Source organism: Loxodonta africana, chromosome 17 (assembly GCF_030014295.1).
Source record: "Loxodonta africana isolate mLoxAfr1 chromosome 17, mLoxAfr1.hap2, whole genome shotgun sequence".
In the NCBI taxonomy this organism is placed as follows: Eukaryota; Metazoa; Chordata; class Mammalia; order Proboscidea; family Elephantidae; genus Loxodonta; species Loxodonta africana.
The window spans coordinates 50,073,167-50,094,484 of NC_087358.1; the positions used below are offsets into that span (position 1 = coordinate 50,073,167).

General features: G+C 39.5%; 1 protein-coding gene across 2 annotated transcripts in view; it reads left to right on the forward strand.

Moving 5' to 3' along the window:
* Positions 1-21,318, forward strand: part of DIAPH3 (diaphanous related formin 3) — a 588,341-nt gene that overhangs the window by 45,903 nt on the left and 521,120 nt on the right. The window lies entirely within an intron of this gene.

The window sequence follows — 21,318 nt, forward strand, 5'->3', positions numbered from 1 at the left end:
GGCTATTTTCATAGTGTTAAAATAAGAGGCAGAACTGGTAAAAACATTCACCTGTTCCTTTTAAATAGTAAAAGAGAATAAACGGTGTGTTAATTTAAACAAATTTGTTTAATTACAAATTGATAGTCAACCCTGAATCAATCAAATCAGCTCTCATTCTCTGGGGGTGACTTACACATTTCAAAAAGAGGGAGAAAAAGAGCTAAAGACATGCCTGCTGTTCAGAAGTACGTAGTTGCTAAATGAAGTAAACCAGACTGAGATATCATGCATGTATTTAAAATTTTTTTTTGCTTAATAATGTGAGAACCAAGCATTTCTTACTATATGTTCTACATGTTGAAAATAATAGTTTTCTTATAAGTAATTACCACTTTATAGCATGTCTTAGTTATCTAGTGCTACTATAACAGCAATACCACAAGTAGATGGCTTTAACAAGCAGAATTTTTTTTCTCTCACAGTTTAGGAGGCTGGAAGTCCAAATTCAGGGTGCCAGCTTTAGGAGAAGGCTTTCTGTTTTTATTGGCTCTGGAGGAACGTTCTTGTCATTAATCTTCGCATGGTCTAGGAACTTCTCAGCACAGAGACCCTGGGCCTGAAGGACATGCTCCACTCTGGGCATTACTTTCTTGGTGGCATGAGGTCTCCCTTTCTCTCTGTTCACTTCTCTCTTATATCTCAAAAGAGATTAACTCAATATACAACCTAATCTTATAGATTGAGTCTTCCTCATTAATATAACTGCCTCTAATCCTGCCTCATTAACATTAGGATTTACAACACATAGGAAAATCACATCAGATGACAGAATGGTGACAATCAGTCACACAATACTGGGAATCATGGCCTAGCCAAGTTGACACACATTGCTGGGGGACACAATTCAATCCATTGCACCATTACAGCTTCTTGAATATTCAATAAATTTTTCTGAGAAAGGTATTTTTGAATGTAACTCTTATTTGATGGTAAAGGAATGACAATAAGAACAACAACAAAAACCTAAATAAGCAATAACACCAAAAATATTAGATGCACGTATAGATGAAAAAGCAGGGCACTCATTAGACCAAGTTTTGAATTCAGCCTCACCACAGGTCAAAACCGAAGTAGAATGCCTGGAAGATGGTAAGCACTCAAAAAATGTTCAGCACTTCTGATCTCCAGGGTACCCTCCCTAGGCCCCTGGGACATGCATATATTAGTGAGACATAGATTTTGACTAGAAGAATTTAAAAAATCCAATTAGATTGTTAATATATTTTATTCCTGTGGACATCTATAAAAAGGATATATATGTAAAGTTTTCTGGATAACATATATTCTTCATATAGTAGTATTTATAAAGTGAAAGCAATATGGAGCCCTTATGCAGATTACATGTTATTTCTTACCTTGCAAGGTAGATTCTGTCTCCATTTTACAACTGAGAACATTAAGGCTCAGACAGCTGAAGTAGGGAGCTTGCTCCAGTATAGACAGCTGGCAAGTGGTGCAGCCATGGCTTGAATCTCGTTCCACTAGTTCCCCGTGCTGTACACTTACTGTGCTGATTTAATCCAGCCTTCAAATGGCTTCTTAAGGCCAACAATAAAACCGTCTGCAATTTTTATTTTTGAACTTTTATGAAAGTTTATAATGGTATATTTTTTTTTTTTTTACTTTTTTTTTAATTTTTTTTTTTATAATAACTTTTATTAAGCTTCAAGTGAACGTTTACAAATCCAATCAGTCTGTCACATATAAGTTTACATACATCTCACTCCCTACTCCCACTTACTCTCCCCGTCTTGAGTCAGCCCTTTCAGTCTCTCCTTTCTTGACAATTTTGCTGGCTTCCCTCTCTCTCTATCCTCCCATCCCCCCTCCAGACAAGAGTTGCCAACACAATCTCAAGTGTCCACCTGATATAATTAGCTCACTCTTCATCAGCATCTCTCTCCCACCCGCTGACCAGTCCCTTTCATTTCTGATGAGTTGTCTTCGGGGATGGTTCCTGTCCTGTGTCAACTGAAGGTCTGGGGAGCATGGCCGCCGGGATTCCTCCAGTCTCAGTCAGACCATTAAGTTTGGTCTTCTTATGAGGATTTGGGGTCTGCATCCCACTGATCTCCTGCTCCCTCAGGGGTCCTCTGCTGAGCTCCCTGTCAGGGCAGTCATCAATTGTGGCCGGGCACCAACTAGTTCTTCTGGTCTCAGGATGATGTAGGTCTCTGGATCATGCGGCCCTTTCTGTCTCTTGGGCTCTTAGTTGTCATGTGGGCTTGGTGTTCTTCATTTTTCTTTGCTCCAGGTGGGTTGAGACCAATTGCTGCATCTTAGATGGCTGCTTGTTAGCATTTAAGACCCCAGACGCCACATTTCAAAGTGGGATGCAGAATGATTTCATAATAGAATTATTTTGCCAATTGACTTAGAAGTCCCCACAAACCATGTTCCCCAGACCCCCGCGCTTGCTCCGCTGGCCTTTGAAGCATTCATTTTATCCCGGAAACTTCTTTGCTTTTGGTCCAGTCCAATTGAGCTGACCTTCCATGTATTGAGTGTTGTCTTTCCCTTCACCTAAAGCAGTTCTTATCTACTGATTAATAAATAAAAAAAACCCTCTCCCACCCTCCCTCCCTCCCCCCCTCGTAACCACGAAAGTATGTGTTCTTCTCAGGTTTACTGTTTCTCAAGATCTTATAATAGTGGTCTTATACAATATTTGTCCTTTTGCCTCTGACTAATTTCGCTCAGCATAATGCCTTCCAGGTTCCTCCATGTTATGAAATGTTTCAGAGACTCGTCACTGTTCTTTATCGATGCGTAGTATTCCATTGTGTGAATATACCACAATTTATTTAACCATTCATCCGTTGATGGACACCTTGGTTGCTTCCAACTTTTTGCTATTGTAAACAGAGCTGCAATAAACATGGGTGTGCATATATCTGTTTGTATGAAGGCTCTTGTATCTCTAGGGTATATTCCTAGGAGTGGGATTTCTGGGTTGTATGGTAGTTCTATTTCTAACTGTTTAAGATAACGCCAGATAGATTTCCAAAGTGGTTGGACCATTTTACATTCCCACCAGCAGTGTATGAGAGTTCCAATCTCTCCGCAGCCTCTCCAACATTTATTATTTTGTGTTTTTTGGATTAATGCCAGCCTTGCTGGTGTGAGATGGAATCTCATCGTAGTTTTAATTTGCATTTCTCTAATGGCTAATGATCGAGAGCATTTTCTCATGTATCTGTTGGCTGCCTGAATATCTTCTTTAGAGAAATGTGTGTTCATATCCTTTGCCCACTTTTTGATTGGGTTGTTTGTCTTTTTGTGGTTGAGTTTTGACAGAATCATGTAGATTTTAGAGATCAGGCGCTGGTCGGAGATGTCATAGCTGAAAATTCTTTCCCAATCTGTAGGTGGTCTTTTTACTCTTTTGGAGAAGTCTTTAGATGAGCATAGGTGTTTGATTTTTAGGAGCTCCCAGTTATCAGGTTTCTCTTCATCATTTTTGGTAATGTTTTGTATTCTGTTTATACCTTGTATTAGGGCTCCTAGGGTTGTCCCAATTTTTTCTTCCATGATCTTTATCGTTTTAGTCTTTATGTTTAGGTCTTTGATCCACTTGGAGTTAGTTTTTGTGCATGGTGTGAGGTATGGGTCCTGTTTCATTTTTTTGCAAATGGATATCCAGTTATGCCAGCACCATTTGTTAAAAAGGCTGTCTTTTCCCCAGTTAATTGACACAGGTCCTTTGTCAAATATCAGCTGCTCATACGTGGATGGATCTATGTCTGGGTTCTCAATTCTGTTCCATTGGTCTATGTGTCTGTTGTTGTACCAATACCAGGCTGTTTTGACTACTGTGGCTGTATAATAGGTTCTGAAGTCAGGTAAGGTGAGGCCTCCCACTTTCTTCTTCTTTTTCAGTAGTGCTTTGCTTATCCGGGGCTTCTTTCCCTTCCATATGAAATTGGTGATTTGTTTCTCTATCCCCTTAAAATATGACATTGGAATTTGGATCGGAAGTGCGTTAAATGTATAGATGGCTTTTGGTAGAATAGACATTTTTACTATGTTAAGTCTTCCTATCCATGAGCAGGGTATGTTTTTCCACTTAAGTATGTCCTTTTGAATTTCTTGTAGTAGAGCTTTGTAGTTTTCTTTGTATAGGTCTTTTACATCCTTGGTAAGATTTATTCCTAAGTATCTTATCTTCTTGGGGGCTACTGTGAATGGCATTGATTTGGTTATTTCCTCTTCGGTGTTCTTTTTGTTGATGTAGAGGAATCCAAGTGATTTTTGTATGTTTATTTTATAACCTGAGACTCTGCCAAACTCTTCTATTAGTTTCAGTAGTTTTCTGGAGGATTCCTTAGGGTTTTCTGTGTATATAATCATGTCATCTGCAAATAGTGATAACTTTACTTCTTCCTTGCCAATCCGGATACCTTTTATTTCTTTGTCTAGCCTGATTGCCCTGGCTAAGACTTCCAACACGATGTTGAATAAGAGTGGTGATAAAGGGCATCCTTGTCTGGTTCCCGTTCTCAAGGGAAATGCTTTCAGGTTCTCTCCATTTAGAGTGATATTGGCTGTTGGCTTTGCATAGATGCCCTTTATTATGTTGAGGAATTTTCCTTCAATTCCTATTTTGGTAAGAGTTTTTATCATGAATGGGTGTTGGACTTTGTCAAATGCCTTTTCTGCATCAATTGATAAGATCATGTGGTTTTTGTCTTTTGTTTTATTTATGTGATGGATTACATTAATGGTTTTTCTGATATTAAACCAGCCTTGCATACCTGGTATAAATCCCACTTGATCAGGGTGAATTATTTTTTTGATGTGTCGTTGGATTCTATTGGCTAGAATTTTGTTGAGGATTTTTGCATCAATGTTCATGAGGGATATAGGTCTATAATTTTCTTTTTTTGTAATGTCTTTACCTGGTTTTGGTATCAGGGAGATGGTGGCTTCATAGAATGAGTTGGGTAGTATTCCGTCATTTTCTATGCTTTGGAATACCTTTAGTAGTAGTGGTGTTAACTCTTCTCTGAAAATTTGGTAGAACTCTGCAGTGAAGCCGTCCGGGCCAGGACTTTTTTTTGTTGGGAGTTTTTGATTACCGTTTCAATCTCTTTTTTTGTTATGGGTCTATTTAGTTGTTCTACTTCTGAATGTGTTAGTTTAGGTAGGTAGTGTTTTTCCAGGAATTCATCCATTTCTTCCAGGTTTTCAAATTTGTTAGAGTACAATTTTTCATAATAATCTGAAATGATTCTTTTAATTTCATTTGGTTCTGTTGTGATGTGGTCCTTCTCATTTCTTATTCGGGTTATTTGTTTCCTTTCCTGTATTTCTTTAGTCAGTCTAGCCAATGGTTTATCAATTTTGTTAATTTTTTCAAAGAACCAGCTTTTGGCTTTGTTAATTCTTTCGATTGTTTTTCTGTTCTCTAATTCATTTAGTTCAGCTCTAATTTTTATTATTTGTTTTCTTCTGGAGCCTGATGGATTCTTTTGTTGCTCACTTTCTATTTGTTCAAGTTGTAGGGACAGTTCTCTGATTTTGGCTCTTTCTTCTTTTTGTATGTGTGCATTTATTGATATAAATTGGCCTCTGAGCACTGCTTTTGCTGTGTCCCAGAGGTTTTGATAGGAAGTATTTTCATTCTCGTTGCTTTCTATGAATTTCCTTATTCCCTCCTTGATGTCTTCTATAACCCAGTCTTTTTTCAGGAGGGTATTGTTCATTTTCCAAGTATTTGATTTCTTTTCCCTCGTTTTTCTGTTATTGATCTCTAGTTTTATTGCCTTGTGGTCTGAGAAGATGCTTTGTAATATTTCGATGTTTTGGACTCTGCAAAGGTTTGTTTTATGACCTAATATGTGGTCTATTCTAGAGAATGTTCCATGTGCACTAGAAAAAAAAGTATACTTTGCAGCAGTTGGGTGGAGAGTTCTGTATAAGTCAATGAGGTCAAGTTGGTTGATTGTTGTAATTAGATCTTCCGTGTCTCTGTTTAGCTTTTTACTGGATGTCCTGTCCTTCTCCGAAAGTGGTGTGTTGAAGTCTCCTACTATAATTGTGGAGGTATCTATCTCGCTTTTCAGTTCTGTTAAAATTTGATTTATGTATCTTGCAGCCCTGTCATTGGGTGCGTAAATATTTAATATGGTTATGTCTTCCTGATCAATTGTCCCTTTTATCATTATATAGTGTCCTTCTTTATCCTTTGTGGTGGATTTAAGTCTAAAGTCTATTTTGTCAGAAATTAATATTGCTACTCCTCTTCTTTTTTGCTTATTGTTTGCTTGATATACTTTTTTCCATCCTTTGAGTTTTAGTTTGTTTGTGTCTCTAAGTCTAAGGTGTGTCTCTTGTAGGCAGCATATAGATGGATCGTGTTTCTTTATCCAGTCTGTGACTCTCTGTCTCTTTATTGGTGCATTTAGTCCATTTACATTCAGGGTAATTATAGATAAATAAGTTTTTAGTGCTGTCATTTTGATGCCTTTTTATGTGTGTTGTTGACAATTTCATTTTTCCACACACTTTTTTGTGCTGAGGCGTTTTTCTTAGTAAATTGTGAGATCCTCATTTTCATAGTGTTTGACTTTATGTTAGTTGAGTCGTTACGTTTTTCTTGGTTTTTGTCTTGAGTTATAGAGTTGTTATGCCTTTTTGTGGTTACCTCATTATATACCCCTATTTTTCTAAGTAAAAACCTAACTTGTATTGTTCTATATCGCCTTGTATCACTCTCCATATGGCAGTTCAATGCCTCCTGTATTTAGTCCCTCTTTTTGATTATTGTGATCTTTTACCTATTGACTTCCATAATTCCCTGTTATGTGTATTTTTTTTTTTTAATTAATCTTAATTTGTTTGTTTTTGTGATTTCCCTATTTGAGTTGATATCAGGACGTTCTGTTTTGTGACCTTGTGTTGTGCTGATATCTGATATTATTGGTTCTGTGACCAAACAATATCCTTTAGTATTTCTTGTAGCTTTGGTTTGGTTTTTGCAAATTCTCTAAACTTGTGTTTGTCTGTAAATATCTTAATTTCGCCTTCATATTTCAGAGAGAGTTTTGCTGGATATATGATCCTTGGTTGGCAGTTTTTCTCCTTCAGTGTTCTGTATATGTCGTCCCATTCCCTTCTGGCCTGCATGGTTTCTGCTGAGTAGTCAGAACATATTCTTATTGATTCTCCCTTGAAGGAAACCTTTCTTTTCTCCCTGGCTGCTTTTAAAATTTTCTGTTTATCTTTGGTTTTGGTGAGTTTGATGATAATATGTCTTGGTGTTTTTCTTTTTGTATCAATCTTAAATGGGGTTCGATGAGCATCTTGGATAGATATCCTTTCGTCTTTCATGATGTCAGGGAAGTTTTCTGTCAGAAGTTCTTCAACTATTTTCTCTGTGTTTTCTGTCCCCCCTCCCTGTTCTGGGACTCCAATCACCCGCAGGTTATCCTTCTTGATAGAGTCCCACATAATTCTTAGGGTTTCTTCATTTTTTTTAATTCTTTTATCTGATTTTTTTTCAGCTATGTTGGTGTTGATTCCCTGGTCCTCCAGATGTCCCAGTCTGCATTCTAATTGCTCGAGTCTGCTCCTCTGACTTCCTAGTGTGTTGTCTAATTCTGTTATTTTATTGTTAATCTTTTGGATTTCTACATGTTGTCTCTCTATGGATTCTTGCAACTTATTAATTTTTCCAGTATGTTCTTGAATAATCTTTTTGAGTTCTTCAACAGTTTTATCAGTGTGTTCCTTGGCTTTTTCTGCAGATATCCTAATTTCATTTGTGATATCATTAAGCATTCTGTAAATTAGTTTTTTATATTCTGTATCTGATAATTCCAAAATTGTATCTTCATTTGGGAAAGATTTTGATTCTTTTGTTTGGGGGGTTGGAGAAGCTGTCATGGTCTGCTTCTTTAAGTGGTTTGATATGGATTGTTGTCTCCGAGCCATCACTGGGAAACTAGTTTTTCCAGAAAATCCGCTATAAAAAAACTGCAGTCAGATCCCTATCAGAGTTCTCCCTCTGGCTCAGGCTATTCAGATGTTAATGAAGCCGCCTGGGGAGGGTGGGGGAGGGAACAGAGAGATAGGAGAGTAGCACCTCAGAATATAGCCAGAGTTGCTTGTCTTGCTTGGAATGACTGTTATATCTGAGATTCCCGCGGGCGCGTCGCCTATGTGTGCTGGCTGTGCGGAGATTGCCCCCAGGGGGTCTGGCCCGCTGGAGTCACGGTCAGATCCTCCGCTTCCAGCCCCACGCCCAGCGTCAAGGCTCCCCTACTGGGACGGTGCACTCTCAACTCCAAAATCAGTCGCTGCCTCCCGGGGACTTCTCGTCCCTCCAGCCGCGTGGCCGTGCCGCCCCCGTGAACCAGGTGGGCCCCCTCCCGGGGTTAGTTCAGATGGGTGGAGTAGCTCCCCGTGCTTGTGACGCGACCAAGTGTCCCGGCTGGAACGCTGTTCTCCCCACTCCAATACCAGTCGCTGCCTCCCGGGGACTTCTCCTACCGGCTGCGTCCCACGCCGCCCGCGCGACCCGGCTGGTTCCCTTCCCGGGGTTAGTTCAGGGGGTGGAGCAACTCTCCGTGTTTATGGCGTACCTGCGAGCAGTCCAAATCCCTGCGGGACGGTTCCCCGGCTCGGATGCTGCTCTTTCTGCTCCAAGAGCAGTCACTGCCTCCCGGGGACTTCTCCTACCAGCTGCGTCCCACGCCGCCCGTGGAACCGGCTGGTCCCCCTCCCGGGGTTAGTTCAGGGGGGTGGAGCAGGTCTCTGTGCTTGTGCCGTACCTGACTGGTACGCTGGCTCCAGGCTCTGGAAACTTTCGCTGCTTCCCCGTATTAGTTCGTTCTCCGTCTCTAAATCCGTGTTTGTTGTTCAGGGTTCGTAGATTGTTATGTATGTGATCGATTCACTTGTTTTTCCGTGTCTTTGTTGTAAGAGGGATCCGAGGTAACGTCTGCCTAGTCCGCCATCTTGGCTCCGCCAGAAAGTTCTAATGGTATATTTTTAACAGCTTTCTTGAGATATAATTCACATACCATACAATTCAGCCATTTAAAATGTACAATTCAATGGTTTTTAGTATATTCACAGAGTTGTAGACTAGCTCTACAATCAGTTTTAGAGCATTCTCATTACCCCAGAAAGAAACCATATCCCCATTATTACTCATTCCCATTCCTTTTCTGTCTTCTGTTGTGTGTGTGTTTGTCTTTGTGTCTATTCTTGTCTTTTTGTAGCTCAGAAGTGTTAGGTTTAGGATCCACCCTACACTGGTATGATCCCATTAACATAATAAAAGAAAACCCCTATTTCCAAACAGGATCACATCCACAGGTACTACGGCCAGGAATTCAACACATAGTTTTGGAAACACAGTTCAGTCCATAACAGGACAGAATTTCTGGGTTGCCTTACCACAGTGATTTAGGCATATTTTATCAAAGCATTACATTGTTTGCCTGCTTAGAAGTTTAAACTTTTTGAAGGTGGAGACAATGTGTCATTAGTAATACTTCCGGTACCTAGTACATTGTCTGGCATATAGTAAGCATTTTAGTAAATTTTTAAATAAATTTTTTGTTGAATGAATGAAAGAATGAGTCACTGCCTTGACAGCCTACCTGGTATTGTGGTTTCTTTGCATCTGGGCCTGACTTGTTGGCCCTGGCCAGGCTTCCCGGAGATGGAGTCTGACAAGGAAGCTTTGGTAAGGACTTGCTGTTGATCTCTGCCCACTTGCCTGGATCGCTGACTATTGCCTTCCCTTGCTTTCATCTTAGATGCCTATGTGGCCATCTCTCTGGGATTCCTTGTTGACCTTCGTGACTTTGACTCACTGGCTGGACTGCTATCTGTACACTCTCACTGCTCTCTTTTGATCTTGAGCTTTAGTCTGCTTCTGAGTAGGCTAGGGATTTGGTCCAGGGTAGGATCAAGGAGGCAATCTAGTTTAGGCAACTGGATCCATTGTTGTGGCGGTCAGAGAGTAAGCATAGCTGTCTTCAACAGGAGACTCCAAAATTATTCTTTTTTACTCATTGTTGACTGCTGCAGTGTGGAAAGAGCACTGGATTTGTAGTCAGAAGACTCTTGCTGGAAGACAGGATTTTACCGCTTACTAGCTCGGTGACCTTGGCAAATCAGTTATTTGATTGTTCACTTTTTCACTTATTTGTAAGGTAGGACTAATTATACCTTCTCTACCTTCTTCATAAGGTTTTGGTTTCACTTATGCTGAAGTGTGTTGAAATGCTACATTCATTTTTTCCCCCCTTTAAAAACATTTCCTGATGTATAAACACAGGTGGTGTGAGGAACTTGCAACTGAGCCTTACAGAAGAAATGTACTGCAGATCAATGTAGAGATGTGAGAAGGGAAAGAGATATTCTGAGGGCTCTTTAAACTATTTTTGGTGTGTTAGAGCTCAGGGAAGTGTTTGCCACCGATGCTTTGATATGTGTTGGCAATATGTTTTCTAATTAAAGTTTGCCACCTCCACAACATAGACTTGGTATGCGAGCTTTTAATTTAGAATTACTTAATTTGAATAGTCTTTTTTTGGGCAGAGCTTGAAAGAAGGCATGTTAAGAATGGTGTTCTGCTGCAGTCATAAATTTGAATAAAAGTATTTTAGAACCATTAAACAGAAACATCATGGGAAGCATTAACGTTCAAACCCATCTCTTTAAGTTGCTTTGTTAAAGGGCTGCAAGAGTACAGTTCTTTACATTTCAAGGTTATTTCTTCAGTTACTATCAGAGTTGAATTTCAAAGGAATGAAGGATTGCTGTGGTGTTGGGGTCCCTAAGCAGAGGGTAATGTACTTCAAACAATGTTCCTTCTACAAACATTTGAGCATTCACTATGTATAAAGTGAATTCAAAGGTGAAGAAGTTGTTGTTTCGTTTATAACTTTCCTTGATTTACATCCGGGGTTGAGATGACTTTCTTACTACAGGCAAAAAGATCAGAAGGTAAGAGAGTGAGGGGAGAGAAGTTTGAAAAGGTATGGTGGAAGAAATTGAATGTGGAGGTCATAATGCCAAATTATCCACCAAAGTGTCCATTGAGTGTTTTTATACTTTAGGAGTTGTTTTTGACCTGCTCTTTTCTGCTGTGTCCTTTACAACCGTTTGTGTAAAGTACAACACTCCTATCAGTGTTCTTCATCCTTTCTTTTATTGCACTGCAGCAACATTACTGTTGTCATCCCTTGTTTCGCTCACAGCAGTGGTTTTCAAAGTATTTTTGACGAAGACCCACAGAAAAAAATAAACATTATATTGTAGACCAGTGTACTCATGCACACACACTCTCTGTCCTTGAAACAAAAGTTTTAAGAACCAGTATTTAACATTTCTAAACATAATAATCTTTTACTTTCCATACCTTTCCCCTCCTTTTCATTTCTCTTGATACCTTAAAAAAATAGTGATCCCAAGCCATTAAATTGATTTGACACACAAATGGTTCACAACTACAGCTGGAAAAAACAACATTGGTCCACACAGCAGCCAGAGGAAGTCATGAGGTGGTATGGCAGGGGCTGATAGGGAAGACGTGATAGCACAGTGATTAAGCCTTGCTACTTATTAGCTCTGACTCTCAGCAAGGTACTTACTTCTCAGTCTAACTGGGGTGAAATCAAGGTGCCGTCAGGGCCGCATTCCCTTCTGGAGGCTTTGGGGAGAATCTGTTTCTTTGTGTTTTGTAGCTACTTTGCCCAGTTTGAAACTGCTTAGTTACACCTCTTATTTATAGGTTAAGCCTAAGCTCTTTAGCATGGCATATGAGGCCTCCATGGCAAGACTTTGCCTTTCTAACGATCTGTATCTCTCAGTTAGCCTGCAGGAAACTTCCAGGGAAGAAAAAGATTTAAGTTGTTAGAGAATTTACTTACAGAATAAAACATAACTAGGGAGTAGTGGAGGAGTGTTGATGGTTCAATGGTTAAGCACTCGACTGCTAACCGAAAGGTTGATGGTGTATACCCACCTAGCAGCTCTGCAGGAGGAAAGGCCTGGCAGTCTGCTCCCACAAAGATTCCAGGCTAGAAAACTCTGAGGCAGTTCTACTCTGTCATGTGGGGTCACTATAAATCAAAATCAACTTGACGGTATCCAGCCACAACAAAAAGGAGTAGTGGTTGCTGGTGAGAAGAATGGTGTATTGAGTAATAGTAAACCAAAAAAAACCAAACCCGTTGCCATCGAGCTGATTCCGATTCATGGTGACCCTATAGGACAGAGTAGAACTTCCCCATTGGGTTTCCAAGGAGTGGCTGGTGAATTTGAATGGTCCATCTTTTGGTTAGCAGCCTGTCTTAGTTATCTACTGCTGCTATAACAGAAATACCACAAGTGGATGGCTTTAACAAAGAGAAATTTATTTCTTCACAGTAAAGTAGGCTATAAGTCCAAATTCAGGGAGGCAGCTACAGGGGAAGGCTTTCTCTCTCTGTCAGTCTTCTCATCAGTCTTCCCCGGACCAGGATCTTCTCTGCGCAGGCACCCCCAGGTCCAAAGTATGCACTTTGTTCCCGGCACTGCTTTCTTGGTAGTATGAGATACCCCCTCTCTGCTAGCTTCCCTTTCCTTTTATCTCTGGAGAGATAAAAGGTGGTGTAGGCCACACCCCAGAGAAACTCCCTTTACATTGGATCAGGGATGTGACCTGGTAAGGGTGTTACAATCCCACTGAAATTCTCTTTAATGTAAAATTACAATCACAAAATGGAGGACAACCACAGAATACTGGGAATCATGGCCTAAGCAAGTTTATACACACATTTTTTGGGGGACATAATTCAATCCATGACACAGCCTGAGCTCTTCACTACTGTACCACCAGGGCTCCTGAGTAATAGTAAGAGCTATGTATTTGTTAGCTTTGTGCAAAGTAGTGTTTGAAATGTTAGCTATATAAACACATATAATCTTTACAACAAAAATGAGTAGGCACTGTTACTATTCCCTTTTTTAAAGATGGGGAAACAGACAAGAAATTAAGTTAACTTGTTCAAAGTCACATGGGGCAGCTGGGAAAAATATCTCTCGGGGTGGCTGCAGAGTCCATGATCTTTACCAACAGTGCTATACTGCTTCTTCAGTACTATTCCTTTCTCTACTCAGAGTGCCAAGTTTAAAAACTAGGAATATATCTCATTATTTTGCTTTTTCCTTGAAGCTATCCAGATGAGACTTCTGACCTTTAAATTGACAAGAAAAAATTGTATCATAGCCATTGACCTTAATTTTGAGAAAAATTACTGTAAAGACATCCTATATCTATGAAGTTTCCTACAGTAAGGAAATGAACTATTTTGAACTGTAAGTAAACAAAATTGAAAAAGGTCTACTCCAATGGAATAGTGATATATTTGACTAAGAGATGGCAACAGATAAAAGATGTGTTTTGTTTTTTTTTAATTGCAAAGGACACAGAAAAACCTTCCGGTTTGGAAGCCACTTCACAGGTCCAGCAACAACTACAACCTGCTCCCATATACAAGTCCAGGCTTTCCTAGTGGCTCCCAAAGTTCTCCATGGGAATGGGACCTTAGAGCAACTGCTAATGTCACCTGATCTGGGTATGGGTTCTAATGAGCAAAAAGCTTTCTACCCCCTGTTTTCTTGCCCTCCTGATTATTCTCTAGGTGCCTACTACCAAACAACTCCAGTACATTCCTGGGTGTTTTCTGCAAAACTGGTTCTCTCAAAGATGAGTTTCCCACATGAACATGGCCTATCAGGAATGGGCTTCATCTACCTGTAGACTATTCCTGTACCTACCTAGATCTGATGTGTCATGTGGGTTATATGCTAAATTGGACATCATGCTTATAAAAAAAAAAGATTTTGATTATCTGAACTTTCAAGTCAGGTAACAGAACATAAATCATTAGCTTTAAAAAATAACAGCACAAATTAAAAAAATTATTTAAAGTAATTTTTCTCTTTTTGTTCTAGTAGGATACAAAGCTTTCTATTCTACAGTTTAAATTAATTTACATTTTTATTACCTTGCCTTGCGTATTTTCCTTGATAAGTTAAACACAATAGGCAATAAAGCAAAAAGTATTATGATATTTTCCACAATTTTTCTCTAAAATTATATATTTGAAATATACTCTTTCTACTGTGTAAAGTGGAAATACACAGTATGGATTGGGGCAACTGAATAAATGTGGCAAAATACATCAAAACAAATTCAATAAAATTCAAACTACTCATTAAGTCAGGTGGGCCTTTCTTAGCCCATTAATATGAGTTAATTAGGGCTTCCTGTACTTCGATTTTCAGTAGCAACACTTCAGTACTATCTTAGAATCTTTAAATATTTATGGAATAGTTTAGAGAGCTCCTTCTCAAAGTAGTAGAAACTTGAGAATATGATCAAGAGCTCTCAGAATTGAATATACTAAGATATAGTAGGGTCTGCATACTTATTCATTCTTTTGTCCATTCATTCATTAAGCATTTATTGAGTACCTAGTACTTGCTAGGATGAGTAAGACCCTCTCTGCCCCCTGGGACCAGTGGAAGACACAGATGTGTATACAGTTAGTGATTGTAATGCAGTGTAATAAGGGTTGGGATTGTATACAAGGTCCAGTGGACTTGGTAAGGTTAACTTGATCTTGGGGAAGAGTTCACAGAGAAAGTGACTTTTCAGCTGAGTATTGAAAGACAAGTTAGAATCCTGGCTGACAGGGGCTGGGTGCTGGGAGAACCAAGCAGTAATTCTTTAATCTGTACAGAGTTTACTTCCTGGATATCAACTGTATGGATACTGTGAGGTTTGACCTAGAGGAAGTATGTCAGTTTGGCAAGGAGAAATTAGTTCTCTGTCTTCAGATGATTTTTGTGTATGGGTAATTTTAACCAAAGGAGCTCTAGTGGTGCAATGATTAAGCAGCTCAGCTGCTAACTGAAAGGTTGGCTGTTTGAACCCACTCAGTGGCTTCATGGGAGAAAGATGTGGCAATCATTCGCCGTAAAGATTACAGCCTAGGGAACCTATGGGATAAAAAAAAAAAAAGGGATAATTACCGTCAAATCTGCCCTGACTCATAGGTAAAATTGGACTATGTCTTTTAAAAATAAAGGGTAATATTTATTTACAGAACTAATTAATATTTCCTTTCAATATATATTTTTAAGATATTTGTATCTATACAATTAAAATTATACTTTTAGTAGATATGGATAGATAAAACTTTGGAATTTTTTTGAGTCTTAAATTCCTTTTTAGAGATTTGTGCTTCCTCTCTTTGAATGGACATTTTTCTTCATACCTAATTCTTGATATTGAATTAAAGAAGTTCCTGCTTGTTTTTAATGAAGGGACTGCTTTTTAAATTATCAGTGTTAGGAAGAATCTGGGTTTTCTTATTGAATGTATAAAAAGTATAACAGTTGACATTCTCCTGGATATGCTATGTTAATCATTTTTTCTTTAGAATATTATTGAGAAGAATTTATCAAGGCAAGAAGCAATGATTATTATCCCAGACCTGGAAGAAGCTATTCATTCATTTATTCACTTAAGAAATATTAATAGATTGATATGCTTAGTACCATGCTGAGTACTGGGGGTTGGTTCAGTGAATAATGTTACATCCCCATTCTCAAGAATTTGAAGCCTCGTTCAGTAAACATATAATTTAATAGGCAGTTTCAGAATAATATGTACTGTGAAATGGCAAACACAAGGTCTGAGAGCATCTAACACAGTCTTGAGAGGAGTCAGGGATGGGCTCTTTCTTAGTTGTCTAAACCCATAGTCGTCTAGTGCTGCTATAATAGAAATACCAAAAGTGGATGGCTTTAACAAAGAGAAATTTATTCTTTCACAGTCTAGGAGGCTGGAAGTCTGAATTCAGGGTGCCAGCTTCCAGGGAAGGCTTTCTCTGTCGGCTCTAGAGGAAAGTCCTTGTCATCAGTCTTTCCCTGATCTAGGACCTTCGTCATGCAGGATCCCCAGGTCCAAAGGACACACTCTGCTCCCTGTACTGCTTTCTTGGTGGTATGAGGTTCCCCTCTCTCTCTGCTCACTTCTCTTGTATCTCAAAAGAGATTGGCTAAGACACAACCTAATCTTGTAGACTGAGTCTTGCCTCATTAACATAACTGCCACTAATCCCATCTCATTAATAGATAGGATTTGCAACACATAGGAAAATCACATCAGATGACAAAATGGTGGGCAGTCACACAATACTGGGAATTATGGCCTGGCCAAGTTGACACACATTTTTGGGGGACACGGTTCAATCCATGACATTCCACCCTTTGGCTCCCCAAAAGTTACCACATGTAAAACATATTCTCCCCATCATATCATAGCAGAAGTGTTAAATCAACTCCAAGTTCAAAATCCAAAAATTCCTCTTCATCTGTGAAACCTACAATACAAGTTATCTGCTTCCAAAGTACAATAGTGGAATAGGCACAAGCTAGACATTTCCATTATAAATGAGAGAAATTGGAGGAAAAGAAGGGATAAGAGGGACCAAGCAAGTCAGCAGGACATATTATATTAGCCCTCAAGGCTTGAAAATAGTCCTCTGTTATCTGAGACCATTTACACAATTGCCCTGCCTTCCAGACTCTAGGTATTGGCCACACTCTCCAGATTCTCCGTGGAAGCCCCTTTGCCCTGGGCTTCAGTTCTGCCTTCCATCCACTGGAATGGCAACTCTGCTCCCTCAGGTTTGGGTGGCCCCATCCTACTAGTCCAACTGAGTGGCAACTCTACTGAGGCAGCCCTGCTTCCTGTGTTCCTTGCCTCTTTAGCTTCTGCTTCCTGGTTCCTTGGCCTTCTCAGCCCCTTGGGCCTCACTGACAGCATCTGCCCTGCTGAGACAAGTGTTCCAAAGCTCTGTAGCTCCACCGATAAGTGCCTGGAGACACACCACTCTGCCAGTAAACTTTGCCTGGAAGGCACTCAGCTGTCTTGCTCCATCGATAAGTGCCCGGAGGCATCCCACTCTGCCAGGAAGCTTCTTGCGTAATGGCCTTCAGTGCTCTTGCTCCGTGGGTCAGCTCCAGGGCTGTCTTGCACTGGTCTCCTGGTTCTGCTGTTGTCATTTCTCTGTTGCTGCCATTTCCCTAATGCTGCTTCTCGCCATCTGCGCTGTCTCCGGTGTAACAGCTCTCCTCATTTCCTTCTGAGTCCTCGCCAGAATTGTCTAACGTCCATAATTCCACCAACAGTCTCTTCAAGGCAATGTAAGCTTTTATCATTAGGCACTTTGAAACTCTTCTACGTTCTATCCATTCACAGTTTCAAAATGGCTTCCATGTTTTAGGTATGTAAGAGCAGCACCCCACTCTCTAGGTACCAAATTTTGTCTTGGTTATCTAGTGCCACTGTAAAAGAAATACCACAAGTGCATGGCTTTAACAAACGGAAGTTTATTCTCTCACAGTCCAGTAGGCTAGAAGTCCAAATTCAGGGCTTCAGCTCCAGGGGAAGGCTTTCTGTCTCTGTCGGCTCTGGTGGAAGGTCTTTGTCATCAATCTTCCCCAGTCTAGGATCTTCTCCATACAGAAACCCCAGTCCAAAGGACGCATTCTGCTCCCAGTACTGCTTTCTTGGTGGTATGAGGCTCCCCTCTCTCTCTGCTTGCTTCTCTCTTTTATATCACAAAAGAGATTGACTTAAGATGTAATCTAATCTTGTAGATTGAGTTCTGCCACTAATCCAATTTCATTAACATCATAGAGATAGGATTTAGAACACACAGGAAAATCACATCAAATGACAAAATGGCAATCACACAATACTGGGAATCATGGCCTATCAAAATTGAAACACATACTTTTGGGGGACATAATCCAATCCATGACAGGCTCCTACATGAAATGTAGCTCAAACTGAGACCTGAAGGTTGAGTCAAAACTAGCCAGTCACAGGGGATAGGGCATATGACAAGGATGTGGGCAGATTCTAGACACAAGGGATAGGATGTTCATTTTAGAATACGTTCAAATTATTATATCTAAAGCATACAGTAGGAGGGTGCTGGAGTGGTAAAAAGACTATCTGGAGAGGAAATAATGTTCAGATCATGATGGGCCTTTGAGCCTTGGTAAGATATATAAATTTCATCTTTTGAAATAGGGATCTATTGAATGGTTTTAAAAGCAGGACTGAGGGACATGTTGGATATATGTTTCTGTAAGATCCATGTGATGTCAGTGTATAGACTTGTTGGGAATGGCAGGGGTAGGGAGCAAATAAAGACAGGGAAGCAAGTTAAGAGACTATAGCAGTAATCCAAGTGGGAACTGATAGTGGCAGTACAGGCAGGGAGAAGGTGAATTAAGAAAACATAGTCCACGTTGTTTGATGATTTACATTTAAAATCACATTGTTTGATGATTTGCAGTTAAAATCACATCAGTCATCATCAGCTGTAATCATCAGTCTCTATCATCTGAGCGACTAGATGCTTCTCTCCCCATTCAGGTCCCTTTATTCTCCTAATCTAACTTTATTTCCCAAATTCCACACTGCCGAAAACCTCCTACTTTGCCCTTTTGAACTCAAAACCTGTCAACTTCTTTGAATGTTCTCTTTCCTTCTCCCTTTAATTGAAACCTAGGTGTTCTTTGAAGACTTTACTTCCCAGTGGCTTCTTCCTTCAAAAGCTCCCAGCTCTTTTTGAAGCACAAACCGTCAGAGTATATAGTCTCTTACATTCTTCCTCGTTGGTTTCAACTGTAGGTCTTCTAGTTCCTCCCACTGATTCATTAAATGCATTAGATCTTGAGTTACTTTCTTCTTTTCCACCACTACTTCTGTTACCATTCCATAACCACCTACCACGGGTTCTTAACCTAGAATCAGTAGACCACTAACGGGTCTGTGGTGGACAATGATGTCCTTGGATTAACATTGGAAAAAGTATTAAATCTTTAGTCTTTTTAGCCATTAATTGAAATTTAGTATTTTCTTCGGTTATAAATATAGGGAACAAACCACAGTAGTATGTGACTTGTGACTTTATCACTAACAGAAGTCACAGATGTTTTCAAAGTGTGTTACAGTTATTGAAGATATTTCAAAATATTGTTTATTTTAACACTGGATATTAGACTTGCCATTAAAAAAATTTTTTTTAATGCCATTAGCTCTTGTTATTTAATGCATTAATGAAGAACATATATTACTATATTAAGTTTTATTTTTAATATTTTGACAAGTGTATTTTACTTTAGTTTTCTTTGTAATCATGTGTATTTTATTTTAGGCATTTAAAATATTCTGTGACCTCTGTATTATCTATTGCCACATAACAAACTATCCCAAAACTTAGTGGCTTAAAGCAGTAATAAACATTTAATGTTTCAATTTCTTGGTTCAGAAATTTGAAGTCGAATTAGCAGGATGGTTCTGGCTTGAGGTCTTTCATGAGGTTATAATCAAGATGTCCGCTTGAGCTGCAGTCGTCTGAAATCTTGATGGGGCTGGAGAATCAAGATGCTTCACTCACAAGGCTGGCCAAGTTGGTGCTGATTATTGGAAGGCAGCTGTGCAGGTCTCTCCACAGAGCTTGCCATGACATGGCAGCTGGCTGTAGAATACATATTGCATGCTGTAGCTTATTTTCAAGCAATTTAAAGGAATTTTAAGAGCATAATTATTAAATATGCTTCTCATTTGGTAATATTAGAATACTGTGTGAAATCTAAATGTCAACAGAGTATTGTTAAGTAGGGATTAAGTATTTTGAGGAGGAGTAAAATTTTTTCCAAGAACCTCTTTCTAATAAACTTTTTATAAATTTTTCTAAAATAGAAATTAAGGAGCCGAAGCACTGAATTATAATATTTAGAAATACTGAAGTTAGTGTAGTGGTTGTTGGGTTGGTGGGAGTTGTTACTGAGTGATAAGATCATGGTTTATGGCTAGGATGGCTAAACTTATCACACTTGAAATAATTTTTTCCCCCACAATGATAAATCTCTTTGTAACAGTGATGTCACTAGCATAGTAAAGACGAGGAACCAGGCAGGCGTCCTCCTTATCTGTTAACATGTATGATCTGGTGTAATTCTCATATTAGCCTCACAGGGTTCCCTGATGAATTTGTTTTCCAAAGCTGCTCTTGAGGTACCTTCATCCCAGAATTAATCACTCTTTCTTACCAGTTGCTAATTTACTTGTCCTATGTTTTTCATGGGGGCACTTGTAATATTTTGCCTTAAATTTTGATTAGTTCTTTATTATATATTTTTTTTTCAAGTGGTAAACATCTCCAGGGGTGGCACTGTACTTTTTCATATGAACTGAACACACCCCATTACTGTCGAGTTGATTCCAACTCAAACGACTGTATAAGACAGAGTAGAATCTCCCAAAGGGTTTCCAAGGAATGAATGGTGAATTTGAACCGCTGACCTTTTGGCTAGCAGCTCTACCAGGGTTTCTTATTCATTGAAACAAATATTAGTTGACTCCTAGCGCCAGGTCTTGTGTTATACACTGAACACACAACATTGACTCTAATAGTTATCTGTTGTTGTGTAACCTTAACCCTAAACTTAATGGCTTAAAACAACAAACATTTATTATCACATACAGTTTCTGCAGGTCAGCAAATTGGGAGTGGCTTAGCTGTGTGGTTCTGACTTGGGGGCTTGGAGTTTCTCATGAGGTTGCAGTCAAGATGTTGGCTGGGGCTACCATTATCTGAAGACTTGACTTGGACCGGAGGATGGCTTAGTCACATGGCTATTATCGTGAGGCCTCTGTTCCTCTCTAGCTCTTGGCTGGAGGCCTCAGTTCTTTGCCATATGGACATTTCCTTAGGTTTTCTTTAGTGTCTTTATCACTTGGCAGCTGGTATCCCACAGAGTGACTGATTCAAGAAAGGGCAAGGCAGAAGCTGCAATGTTTTGTATGATCTAGTCTTGGAAGTTGTACTTCATAATTTCCATAGTATCTTATCGGTTAACAAGTCAAAGGATCCTTGGGGGCCATCTTAGAGACTGGCTACCAGGTGACTAAGACAGTTGGTAGTTTGTCTGTCATGGCACTTATATTTTAGTGGGAAGGACAGAATCAACAACTACGAAGTAAATGAGATAATTATGGATTTTTGTATGTCATATGAAAAGACGTATAAAGGGAATACACTGTGTGCTGGGAATAAAATTGGAGATGGGCGAGTGCCTGTGCTACTTTAGATAGAGAGGCCAAGGCATTTCAGTCCTTTTCAGCCCCACGTTGAAAGTTGAGAAGTAGTTTTATTTCTGGATAACAGCCCTCTTGTG